This window comes from Anabrus simplex, chromosome 4, assembly GCF_040414725.1.
Source record: "Anabrus simplex isolate iqAnaSimp1 chromosome 4, ASM4041472v1, whole genome shotgun sequence".
NCBI classification, from domain to species: domain Eukaryota; kingdom Metazoa; phylum Arthropoda; class Insecta; order Orthoptera; family Tettigoniidae; genus Anabrus; species Anabrus simplex.
Window position 1 is genome coordinate 290,391,245 of NC_090268.1, and position 12,359 is coordinate 290,403,603.

Consider the following 12,359-nt stretch of genomic DNA (forward strand, 5'->3'; position numbering starts at 1 on the left):
TGACAAACCTGCAATCACAGCTCACAGTTTAACATCACGGCTGCTACACATTCTCATAGCACGTATCAGTTGAGAAGTCTGTTCCATTTCTGCAAAGGTTTACGGTTTTTGGTTCAAACTTACATACCATACCAAACCAAACCCCATGACACTACAGCCCTTGAAGTACCAAGCGACCGCTGCTCAGCCCGAAGGCCTGCAGATTACTAGGTGTCGTGTGGTCTGCACGACGAATCCTCTCGGCCGTTATTCTTGGCTTCTAGACCAGGGCCGCTATCTCACCGTCAGATAGCTCCTCAATTCTAATCACGTAGGCTGAGTGGACCTCGAACTAGCCCTCAGGTCCAGGTAAAAATCCCTGACCTGGCCGGTAATCGAACCCGCGGCCTCCGGGTAAGAGGCAGGCACGCTACCCCTACACCACGGGGCCAGCTCAAACTTACATACTATTAATAATTTACTACTACTGTCAACGATCCTGCTTTTACCTTTATACAGCGTTACATACATAACGGTTATAATATCCAGCGTGAATAAAGTACCACACGCTCGCAAACTGAGATCCCTCCAGAAGAAATTGACATTTCAGGTAAGGGATGTCGAGAGAGAACTTCAGAGCCATAACCCAAACAAGCATAAAGGGACACACTTTACCCCTCAGATTGTCAATTTAAGAAATGAACGATATGCAAAACACAAGAAAGATTAACAATCAAATTCCGTCGCTACGTTGTTGAAAACTGACGCACCCCATGATCCATCACAGAATACGCACTTCCAGCAATGTAGGATTATGAACAGAATTAACGTTTTCCCCTTATGCCGAAATGAATGGAAAATGAGGCATTTAGGCTAGCTAAATATGTTTAACTAAGTGAATTGCAAACTTGCGCACTTTCCTACACTGAATACTCAAAAGAGATAATGATAATAATAATGCCATGCAGAGAAAATTCCAATAACTGCTGAAGAAACAGCAGAGAACTGGCTCCTTTATGATATCTGACGATCTTCTGCATTCAGCTACTCTTAAATGTCAAATAATTATGACATATTCGAAGCCGGAGCCTTAATCGTAAAAGCAAACTCAAATGCCCCTCATTCCAAGTTGTACCCCCACGACCCAAATGCCCCGAATATAGCTATATTAGAAACTCTGAACCCCACATATGTGATTCCATAAAGTCTGAATTTAAAAAAAAAAACCTGCACCAGCCCAAATTTTAACAGAAAGGCCTTACCGTCACATGCTATCCAATCCATTGCTTTGATTGCTTTTAGTGTACAGGTTGTCCCAGAAGCCACAGACCGAGGCAATTAGACAGCTGAAGGCACGCCCACACGAACAGAACTGGACCCTGGCCTATGACCCCGCCCTCATTGAACATGTTAAGAACATCTCGTCAAATACCTTCACAACAATTCCGGCTACTTGAGAGAGACAAAAGCTTCTCTGTCCAAAACAGCTTTCCAAGTTTTGCACAGCATGATCACACGCACGTTAACTTATGACCACACTGATGGTAGCCTATAACGTATATGGTGATCCAGTAGTTAGCCTACCACTATAAACCAGGTGAAACATCTCGCCACCGACAATACAAACCCCGAGTTTGACATATACACTGAAGGAAAGGGGATGAGGGGAATAACACACGCTAAAACTAATGCGGAAAAGATTACAGTTTCAGATCTTTTCCTTTCGCTACTGATCTTAGACATGCAAGTACTTCTTTTAAGGCTTTGACCACACTGTTGGGTCGCGGGTGCGAACTGTGTGGCACATGGCGATTGGGTCCTGTTTTACGGCTGGATGCCCTTCCTGACGCCAACTCTACGTGGAGGGGTGTAATCACGATTGCATGTTTCTGTGCTGACTGGTAGTGTGGCGTGTTTTCTGAATATGAAGAGAGGACAAACACAGACACCCAATCCCCGAGCCAGAAGAATTAATCAGTTGCGATTAAATCCCCGACCCGGCCGGGAATCGAACCCGGGACCCTCTAAACCGAAGGCTTCAATGCTGACTATACAGCCTGGAAGTCGGACTTAGAGACATAGGAACAAAGGGAAATTATATATTGCATTAAAATTACGGTTTGTCCAATGATGACAACCATTTCAGAGAGTTTTCTATTTAATATGAAGGAGCAAAAGTATATGGTACCCTTCAATTCTGTTTCTGATTGGGATAGGTTACATTCTGAGAACTACGATCAGCTCTTGGGGATATTTAGTGAAATTACCTTTCCATCGTAAACGAAAAGGATGACTGAACCTCAGGTAAGATGAAACAACTCTATAAATAACAATTCCTTCACAAAACCTCTAACAGAAATTTTAAAACTGCCTTTGTGATCTATAACACAGAAAACAACATAGGGGTACTGCGTTAACTTAGAAACGCATTTAAAACCATAACTAACCAAGCTGTTATACTACGCCTACGCTTTTAAAATGAATCCTTAAAGCAACGTAATTAAATCTGCAATTAGTGGAAAAGGCTATCAGACTGTAAAATCCTACCTCCCTCTAAAGAAATCTTCAAGTTTCTAAAATTCGGACAAAAATTCGAAAGTTGTACAAATCGTAACTAGCCGAGTCATGCGTCCTGAATTTTCAGACAATGATGAACTGGAAACTCTTCCCCTGACGACATAAATTTCCGAATACGTCTTGGTACAAATTCCTACAAAGAACGAGGATATAACCCATTATTGTATTCAGAACCAGTTATGAGGATATTTTAATAAATTCCAGAATTAAATGTTGTATTTAGAACCCCGCCACTGGAATGTCAGACCTAATAAGTTCGTCATCCATGAATTCAGCGAAGCATTAAAATCTCCAACAGAATATTGCAGTTCGTATGATATCTCAATAAATATTCAACAGAAAAAGAAGCTAAAACTTTGAAACAAATTAGGTTCCCGTTACGAAGTACTACTTTCAAACAATTAATGCATAAGGAAGAAAACGTGTTTTTCAAACTCATCCATTCTGTACACGCCCCAATGGACGAAGAAACCAACAACAATGGTAAAGTGATATTCAACTGCTCCCGATTTCTACAAGCGCAAAAAGAAGTTCCTGAAATACACTAAAACATTTTACATTACCAAATGCATTCACAATCACGAGAGTGCGTGGCGTAAGCGGTTGACGCCCAAGTTACCTGGGAAGTGTGGTCAGCGTCGTCAAGTTTACCATTCCAGTCACGGACACTCGAGTTCAAACACACAGTACACAGAACACTCGCAGAAAATCACTCCTGATTTATTTATATTATGCTACAAACTTGAACAACGAAAGCTCACTTATCCGAACCCCATGTCTGTACAAGTTACCTTGACCGTTAACAAACTACCTCCAAACAACCGAACAGTCACCGCACACCGCTCTTCGCGGACTACACGAGCGCTTGTGTTTACGTAAGTCAGAGCCGTTAGCTATACTACTAGCGACATCCGTTGGCAAAACTTTGAAACGCTACAATGTTGCCAACTTCGTTCAAACTGCGTAACCAGCGCTATACTGTAGGGGTATTAGCACGTGAAATACAACGTAACTTTGAAATGCGTGTATTCTTGCACCTTCTCACTGTGCTCTACGAGCATACCCCCTACAATTCTATCAAAATCGTGGGACTGTGTGGAGAGTACCACGCAATGTATTGTGGAGACATGATTTATTTCCAAGGTTCTGCACTTCACAATGATGGTGATGAGTTCTCTATATTATATTCTTATGTTTACGTATGCTATGACCATTGGCTGCAATACATATTTAATTACCGGGCGAGTTACCCGTACGGTTAGGGGCGCGCAGCTGTAAGCTCGCATCCGGGTTCGAATCCCACTGTCGGCAGCCCTGAAGATGGTTTTCCGTGGTTTCCCATTTTCACACCAGGCAAATGCTGGGGCTGAGACTTAATTAAGGCCACGGCCACTTCTTTCCCATTCCTAGGCCTTTCCTGTCCCATCGTCGCCATAAAACCTATCTGTGTCGGTGCGACTTTAAGCAAATAGCAAAAAAAAAAAAAAAAAAAAAAAAAATCATATTTAATTCCTATACGTCCCACATTTATAGATTTTCGGAAACGCCGAGGTGCTGGAAATTTTGTTCTCACAGTGTTTTTATGTGCCGGTAAATCTACAAAAACGAGGCTGACGTACCTGAGTAGGGGCCTACCTTACAATAGGCCACTACCAGACTGACGATGAGCTGGGATCGCCAGCCCGGCCTCAGAAAAACAGCGCTACGGTGCTCGAGTACCCCCCCCCCGCAAAAAAATTTTTTTGTGGGGTACCGGTACTCGAGCACCCCACAAACAGGAGGGAAGAAAGTAGTTCTTAACCCTAGCAATACCAAGGTACTTTTGTCCATACGTTACCAACGGGAGAAAGGGGGGGGGGGGGCTGAGGAAAAAATTGGGGCAAGGGTGATGTTCAATAAATTTCCTAGGAAAACAACAGATAGGGAATCTGCCACCTGGGCGACTGCCCTAAATGCAGATCAGTAGTGATTGATTGATTGATTGATTGATTGATTGATTGATTGATTGATCGATCCCGCTAATCAACTTTTCGTTTTCTTTATATCACAAGTAAGTTTTATGGATTTTTTTTTTTTTTTTTTTTTTTTTTTTTTGCTAGGGGCTTTGCGTCGTACCGACACAGATAGGTCTTATAGCGACGATTTTATTTTATTAATTAGACCTGTTTCATCCAAAACTTCATAAAGGGTAACTGATACCAGGGGTAGTTAAGTTTGCTAAAGATCGCTTTAACTATACTGTACGGTACCGCTACCAGTTTTTTACATGTAGGGCCTACATCAGAACGATCTTTTCCCGCCTTGAGAAGATTTAAAACTTACCTGCGCAGTACCACTCCGCAAGGAAAATTGAATGACAATGGAATCATGCATGTCCATTATCAAGGAACAAAAAATAAACTGAACCTCGAACTGTGGCGAACATTTACATCAAACGATTGATTGACTGTTCATAGGAACACACGCTTTATGAGTGAGAATTATAAATTACAGTACGCAAAGATTTTGCATTTTGTACTAAAAACTTTCAGTTTCTCCTTTATTATAAGGCCCTACACTAATAATAAACGCCAAATTTGCTTTATTTTTTAAACTCTGATTGGTATCATTGAGAAAACTAGACTATTTTTTTTTCCTTGAGATTTTAGAAACACAATTTGTATTTTTTTTTAGCTTCGATCCTTTTAATTTACATATACTTAAAATGTAAAAATCTCTTACTTTTTCATTTTTTTTTTGCTACTTGCTTTACGTCGCACCGACACAGATATGTCTTACGACGACGATGGAATACGAAAGGCCTAGGAAGTGGAAGGAAGCGGCCGTGGCCTTAATTAAGGTACATTTGCCTGGTGTGAAAATAGGAAACCACGGAAAACCATCTTCAAGGCTGCCGACAGTGCGGCTCGAACCCACTATCTCCCGATTACTGGATACTGGCCGCACTTAAGCGACTGCAGCTATCGAGCTCGGTACTTTTTCATTATTAAAACGCACATTTACCTGTTGTGTGGACTTTTGTTTGTACTCGTCAATTATTGTTGAAAAAGTGGCTAAATAAACAATAGTTTTTTTTTTTCATCAAGTACTGCTCATTCAAGAACACATAAAACTAAATTGTCATGACGGTTACATTTCCACATTTTTTGGGGCCTTCCCATTTTTAGACTGAGTGTGTTTACAATTTGCTTTACGTCGCACCGATGCAGATACGTCTTACGGCGACGAGAGGAAAGATCTAGGAGTGGGAAGGAAGCGATCGCGGCTTTACTTGAGGTGCAGCCCTAGCATTTGCCTGGTGTGAAAATGGGAAACCACGTAACATCATTTTCAGGGCTGTCGACAATGTGGTTCGAAACCACTATCTCCCGAATGCAAGCTGATAGCTACGTGACCCAAATCGCACAGCCACTTGCTCGGTTGGACTGTGAGTTAGAGCACTCCCACTAATTTTCAAAACCCGGCGCCCCTGACGGTAGGTCCTAATAACCATTCAACGGGGGGTAAAATGCAGGGCTCCATTTACTTCATTATATTATAGTGTTTTAGTTTCTTTCATAGGATGATGGAAATAAAGTAATTTTTACCCCAGGTATATTTGGTATGACAATACTTGTCGTCAAATTGACGTAAATGAACTTAACTTCTGCGTACTCAAAACAATCGTCACACTTCGTTCTGCAGTGCGAGCCTCAGTCGAGTTGCTGGGCCGTGTCTGAGCGAGTGGATAATGAAAAAGCCGCCTGACCAATATAGTTCACCCAGTGATGTCATGATCTCATGATCTCAGCTAGTCTGGGATAAGCTTCCGTACAGCGCAATTGAGTGGTTTAGTGCGTTTCATAGCTTTTGAATATATGTTGAGAGTGTGTTTCGTCTGCTGTATATTTTTAAAGGACGAATCTGCTGGGAGAGTGAGGAGAGAATTCCGCGAACATGTCCTGGAACACGAGTGCCAACGCGTTAGAGAATTAAGAAAATTGTGAAAAAATTCAAAACTGCGAGTTCAGTGCTAAACAAAAAACGAGTTAACAACAGACTATCTTAACAGACGAAAAAAAAAATCAGAATATTTGTAAAAGACTCGAGCGATCCCCACTAAAATCATTAACGAAACTCACTGATCAAAGTGAGATTTCATACTTTTCTGCATGTCGAGCCGTAATAAAGCTGAACTTCAAACCCTACAAAGTCAAAGAAGTGCAAAATTAAGTCCAAAAATTTGCAACTGATTTCTTCAGATTGTCAACAGTAGTGAAATGAATCCTGGATTAGTGCTTTTTCTGATGAGACGTAGTTTCATTTTCATGGACGTGTAAATTCGCTTAGGTCAGATGAGAATCCAAGAATAATTCATGAAATAGGATTCTGGTGCGCTATTTGTGCTATTAGTGCATGTTTATGGCCAGCTCGCTTCTATTTATAGGGTCATTTGAAAGATTGAGTCTATAGAAGTAACTCCCGCAGCGTACAAGAACTAAGAAATGCAATTCGCACCGAAAATTGCAGAGAGTGAACCGGAATGAACGCTACAGTGCTTGTCTATAGGCTGTGGGAGATCATGGGTAAGTCTGACTGTTATCTGCAATCTGATTCATTCGAACTTGGTCGGTTTTCTACGGGCGTACCGGAACTGTGTGTCGGCGACCGCGTTCCCCTTTACCGACACGCGGCGTGCATGAAGGGCAGCAACCCTTGCAAGAGATGTGTATTCCATTATAAATACAACTTGGGAGAAACATCGTTCTCAATCACGAGAATTTGCCAAGTTGTTGGGAACAATACCAGAACAGATCGATTCTATAATTTCTCGATATTGCCCGACTCCATGGCTAAATGGTGAGCTTGTTGGCCTTTGGTCACAGGGGTCCCGGGTTCGAAGCCCGGCAAGGTCGGGAATGTTAACCATAATTGGTTAATTCCACTGGCACTGGCTGGGTGTATATGTCGTCTTCATCATCATTTCATCCTCATCATGAGGACAAAATCAAAAGACCTGCATCTGGCGAGCCGAACTTGTCCTCGGACACTCCCGGCAATAAAAGCCATACGCCATTTCATTTCAAAGCCTCAATCCACACGATAACTACTACATGTTTCCAAAGTGAAAACTGAAATGAAAATATACACATAAAAGTCGGATTTATGCCCCTCGTCCTTAAACATTTTAACCGCCGTTTTAATCGAAATATAGATCAAAATGTAAATCTACAGACACAAGGCTGAGCACCTTCAAATACGACCGGTCTGAACGAGGGTATAACCTACCAACTTTGATTCTACCGTCTGAACGACTCCCAGCCCAGCTATGTAATAAAAGTATTATTAATCGAATCTCCTAGTTTCTCGCATTCAAAGTAACACTTACGACAAGAAACAGTAATAGCCTAATAATGATGACGATGATAATATCTTCTACCGTTTTTGCCCACACTTGTGGGGTCGCGAGTAAGAACTGTGGATCTGGCCCAGTCCTTTCTGATACTAACCATATGTGGAGGGACGTATTCAATATTGCGTGTTTCTATGGTGGTTAGTTGTGTGATGTGTTATGCGAATATGCAGAGGAATGTGTTGGGTTAGACATAAACACCCAGTCCCCAAGGCGTAGGAATTAACCATACACAGTCAAAAATCTTCGGTCCACCCGGGAATCGAACTCGGGACCCTCTGAACCGAATGCAAGTACATTGACTATTCAGCCAAAGAGCCGGACAAAAACAATCATAATCATCATCGTGCACTAAAGGCAAAGCCTTGTCGCTGCAACATTCTCCTCTGTTGCTCTCTTCACTTCCTTGTAGTCCTTGTACTTCACGTTCTTCTGGTCTTTGAAGTATGATTTTCTGGGTCTTCCTCTGCTCCTTTTTCCCAGCATATTTTCTTCGAAAATTTTTTGAGTAAGTTTTCATGCAGGTGGCCTACAAATTCTATTTTCCTCCTTTCCATCTCTTTAATGAGAGTCCGATCTTCACTGACTACTTTTAAATCTTGTAGGTTTAATTTCTTATCAGTCCAGCTCGTTCTGCTGATCTTCCTCGATATCCACATGTGCACTAGTTTTTCCCAACTGCCAGCTTCCAGTCTTAAAAATGAACACACACACATACACACACGGCCTTGACGAATATATGCACACGCCACTGCACAAACCAGCATTTCTTCAAATAGTAATTGTCTAAGTCTGTTTAGCAGCTTGTATACTCGCCGACCCAGCGATCTAGGAGCAGCAATCCTGCCTCTCCCGGATGTCCCGGGTTCAATTCCCGACCTGATCAGGCTTTATTTCACCTGTATCTGAGGGCTGGTTCGAGGTCAACTGTCTACGTCAGAACAACTGATCTGACGGTGACATAGCGGTCCCGGTCTAGAAAGCTAAGAATAACGACCGAGACGATTCGTCAAGCTGATCACGTATAATTTCGTAATCTGCAGGCGTCGGGGCTAAGCAGGGCTCGCTTGATAGGGCAAGACCGGTCGAGGATGCAGCACCATAGGGTACTTTTGAAAACGTGTCAAAAGGAGGTTTTATAATGCAAATACCAAACCAAACTCCATGGCACTATAGCCCTTGAAGAGCACCGCTGCTCACCCCGAAGGCCTGCAGATTATGAGGTGGCGTGGGTCAGTTTTATTCTCTTTTATCAAGGTGGAATTGCATTTGCTCATACTGGTGAATATTATTGTCATGTTGCATAGAGCAACCACTCTACACGTGTTTTCAGGGGATCAATGACTGAGGATACCCAAAATTAAAATACAATTTTAAAAACAAACTGATCGATTCTTGAGAGTGCAAAACAATCACTGTAAGTCTATAATGCAAATTTTAATCAATAAATAAATAAAAATCAGTTAAAACTGTAAATTAACAGTCTGAGTAAAACCAAGGACAAATTGTCCCCACTTTTACATCCTGGGGTATACGAAATTCCCTGTACTTGTGGTAAGGTATACATCGGCCAAACATGCCGGTCCATTGGTACCTGTATCAAGGAACATGAACGTAATATTCGTCTCAACCAGCCAGACAAATAGCTGAGATCACTCTATCGTCGGGTCATGTCATGTTTCAAGATGATCGAGCTCTTCCCCACACTAGACACTACAGGTCCAGGATTATACGGGAAGCTGTGGAAATACGTAGAAATCCTAACAATTTCAACAGGGACACTGGCTATCAATTAAGTAATACCTGGTTGCCGGCCATTAAGGATTTACGAAGGTTGGAACTTAAATAGTGGCAACTATATATATATTTTTACAGATACAAAAGAGTTACATATTAGCAACCTTTATACTCTTTCAAAGTAGTCACCAGCGTTGTGTATAACCCATTGCCAGCGATGTGGAAGTCGTAGTATACCTTTAGCAGAGCCTATTCTGTTGATGGTGCGAATGGAGTGGTCTACTGCCTGTCGAATCTCTGAAACAGTTCTGAGCTCACGAATCGTCTGGTTTCGATCACTGTCCATTAACGGGGCAAGAGCATGCACTTCTTCTTCACTGACGCTCGTAGGACGACCTGCCCGATGAATGTCCACCACAGTTTGCCGACCATCGTTGAAGGCTTTTACCCAACGTGCCACTGTTCTGTAAGGCAATGCAGATTCCCCGCAAACCTCCTGAAGACCTTGATGACACTGTCGTGCTGTACGACCTCTGGCACATTCAATCTTGATCCTGTTTGGAAAACACAGGGACGTTACATTAAACCGCTAGGTCACAAGTGACTGTTTCTCTCGCTTGTACGCACGCAGGTGATGTGGGAAGGGTGAGTCCATTTGCTCTGAGGCAAGGTAGATATGTAATCAACGTGTGTTATCAGCGACAATATTAGATTCCGTTGCATAGCGTCTCCACAGCAATGTTGCTACTATTTAAGTTCTAACCCTCATGCGTAGGTAGTTCCCTTCCCTGTCGCTTCACTGTTGTTATTTTAGCTTGGTGTTTCCCAAATTCGTACGTTCCTCATCGCCAGATGTTTCTTTCCAGGCTTGTGTCATGTCATACACCTGTCAATGTCATATGTTAAGTACACATGTAATGTGACCTCTTAGACTGATTCTGATGGTTCAGTCAGCTTCCGCGTAGAACACAAGCGCTGTGCCGCGTGCGGTGAGCCATCTGGTGACGAAAGGTTATTCCACTGAAGCCCAACTTGTAGGATTCCAGCAAGATATAGCAGATATCCTGGATTCAGGAGGTCAATATGACTGTATCGCGATTGACCTGTCTAAGGTATTTGATAGGGTAGATCATGGGAGACTACTGGAAAAAATGAGTTTAATTGGACTTGACAAAAGAGTGACTGAATGGGTGGCTCTTGTTTCTAGAAAATAGAACTCGGAGAATTAGAGTAGGTGAAGCTTTGTCGGTCCCTGTAATAATTAACAGGGGAATTCTCCAAGGCAGTATTATTGGACTTTTATGTTTTCTTATATATATCAACTAGCAAGATACCCGTGCTTCGCTACGGTATTATACTGACATTTATAATTGAATGCTTAACATTTTATATATAGTCCGCCAAAATTCGCAATCTGACGGCAAAGTTCCTCCCATTTTTCAATATTTATTTCCAGCAATTGATTTCGTACTTCCCGGGCTAGCTCCAGGTATTCCGCCCGGCCAAATGGGTCCCTAAATCTTTGCCGTCTTTTCCTATAAGCATTTTAAATATGAATCAAATCCTTGAGGAGATCTCGCGTGGTATCGTTTTGGATGCCTTGGCGGTACTGAACCCGTGGCCGGACTGCATTCGTGGTCATTACCCGGCCAGGACCCGTTTCCAGCGCGGTCCGCACATATTGACGACTGTCCAGAATATTATTATTATTATTATTATTATTATTATTATTATTATTATTATTATTATTATTATTGAGGTTCTGGACCCCGCAGCAAGATGCAAGACCGCTACTTTGCGGTAAATTACATCTGCTGCCATTGTCATTGCTGACGATGTGACCAACACCATTGTCGCGCGTTGACAAGTGTTTCCGTGTATTATCGACTTTATCATAGAGGTGGACAACTGCACGGTCAATATCATTCCTATCGTTTATTTCAAATGTGTTAAAATTTTTATTTATATGCCAGGAGAATCTACTGTAGGTAATCTAAATTTAAGGTCTCCAAAGGAAAATATGGCTCTTGAAAACGAACCCAGGAAAAATTAAAAATGGTCGGTTTATGATCAGAATCAATTAGTACATTATGAACCGTAAAATCAATTGGTCTCAACTCCCTTTTCACCCCACCGCCGTTAAGTTGATCCCCCCTCACCCCCCCCCCCCCCGCGCCCGCCAAAAAAGATGTGTTTCTTTATGTTTAAAGGAGATTCCAAATACCAATGTTCACGTCTGTTACCTTCAGTTTTGAGATATAAGTATATCCATAAAAAGAATTCATTTTTTCACTTCCTTTCACCCCCCCCCCCTTACGTGAATTTTCCGGCAAAAAATACTTGTTTCTTTAATAGTAAAGGATCTTATAAATACCAATCATCACGACTGTAACATCTTCAGTTTTTGAGATATGTGTCTTCATAAAAGGAATTCAACTCCTTTTCTCTCCCACCCCCCAAGATGGTTTCCCTGCAAAAATCCGTTTTTCTTTGTTTTTAAAGGAGATACAATGACCAATTTTCACGTTTGTAACAATTTTAGTTTGTATTAAATGTAAGTATCCTCATACAATTAATTCAATTAATTTTTCAATTCTTTTACCCCCTCCTTTCATTGAATTTTCCGAAATCAAAAGAATACGTGTTTCTTTACTTTTAAAGCAGATTCAAAATA

General features: G+C 41.8%; 1 protein-coding gene across 1 annotated transcript in view; it reads right to left on the bottom strand.

Annotated features, from left to right (window-relative positions):
- Positions 1-3,358, bottom strand: part of Mcr (macroglobulin complement-related) — a 940,753-nt gene extending 937,395 nt beyond the window's left edge. The window contains exon 1 of the mRNA XM_067145574.2: positions 3,176-3,358. The gene's annotated coding sequence lies outside the window, so the exon portion shown is untranslated. The remainder of the gene's footprint in view (positions 1-3,175) is intronic.
- Between the last annotated feature and the right edge of the window lie 9,001 nt (positions 3,359-12,359).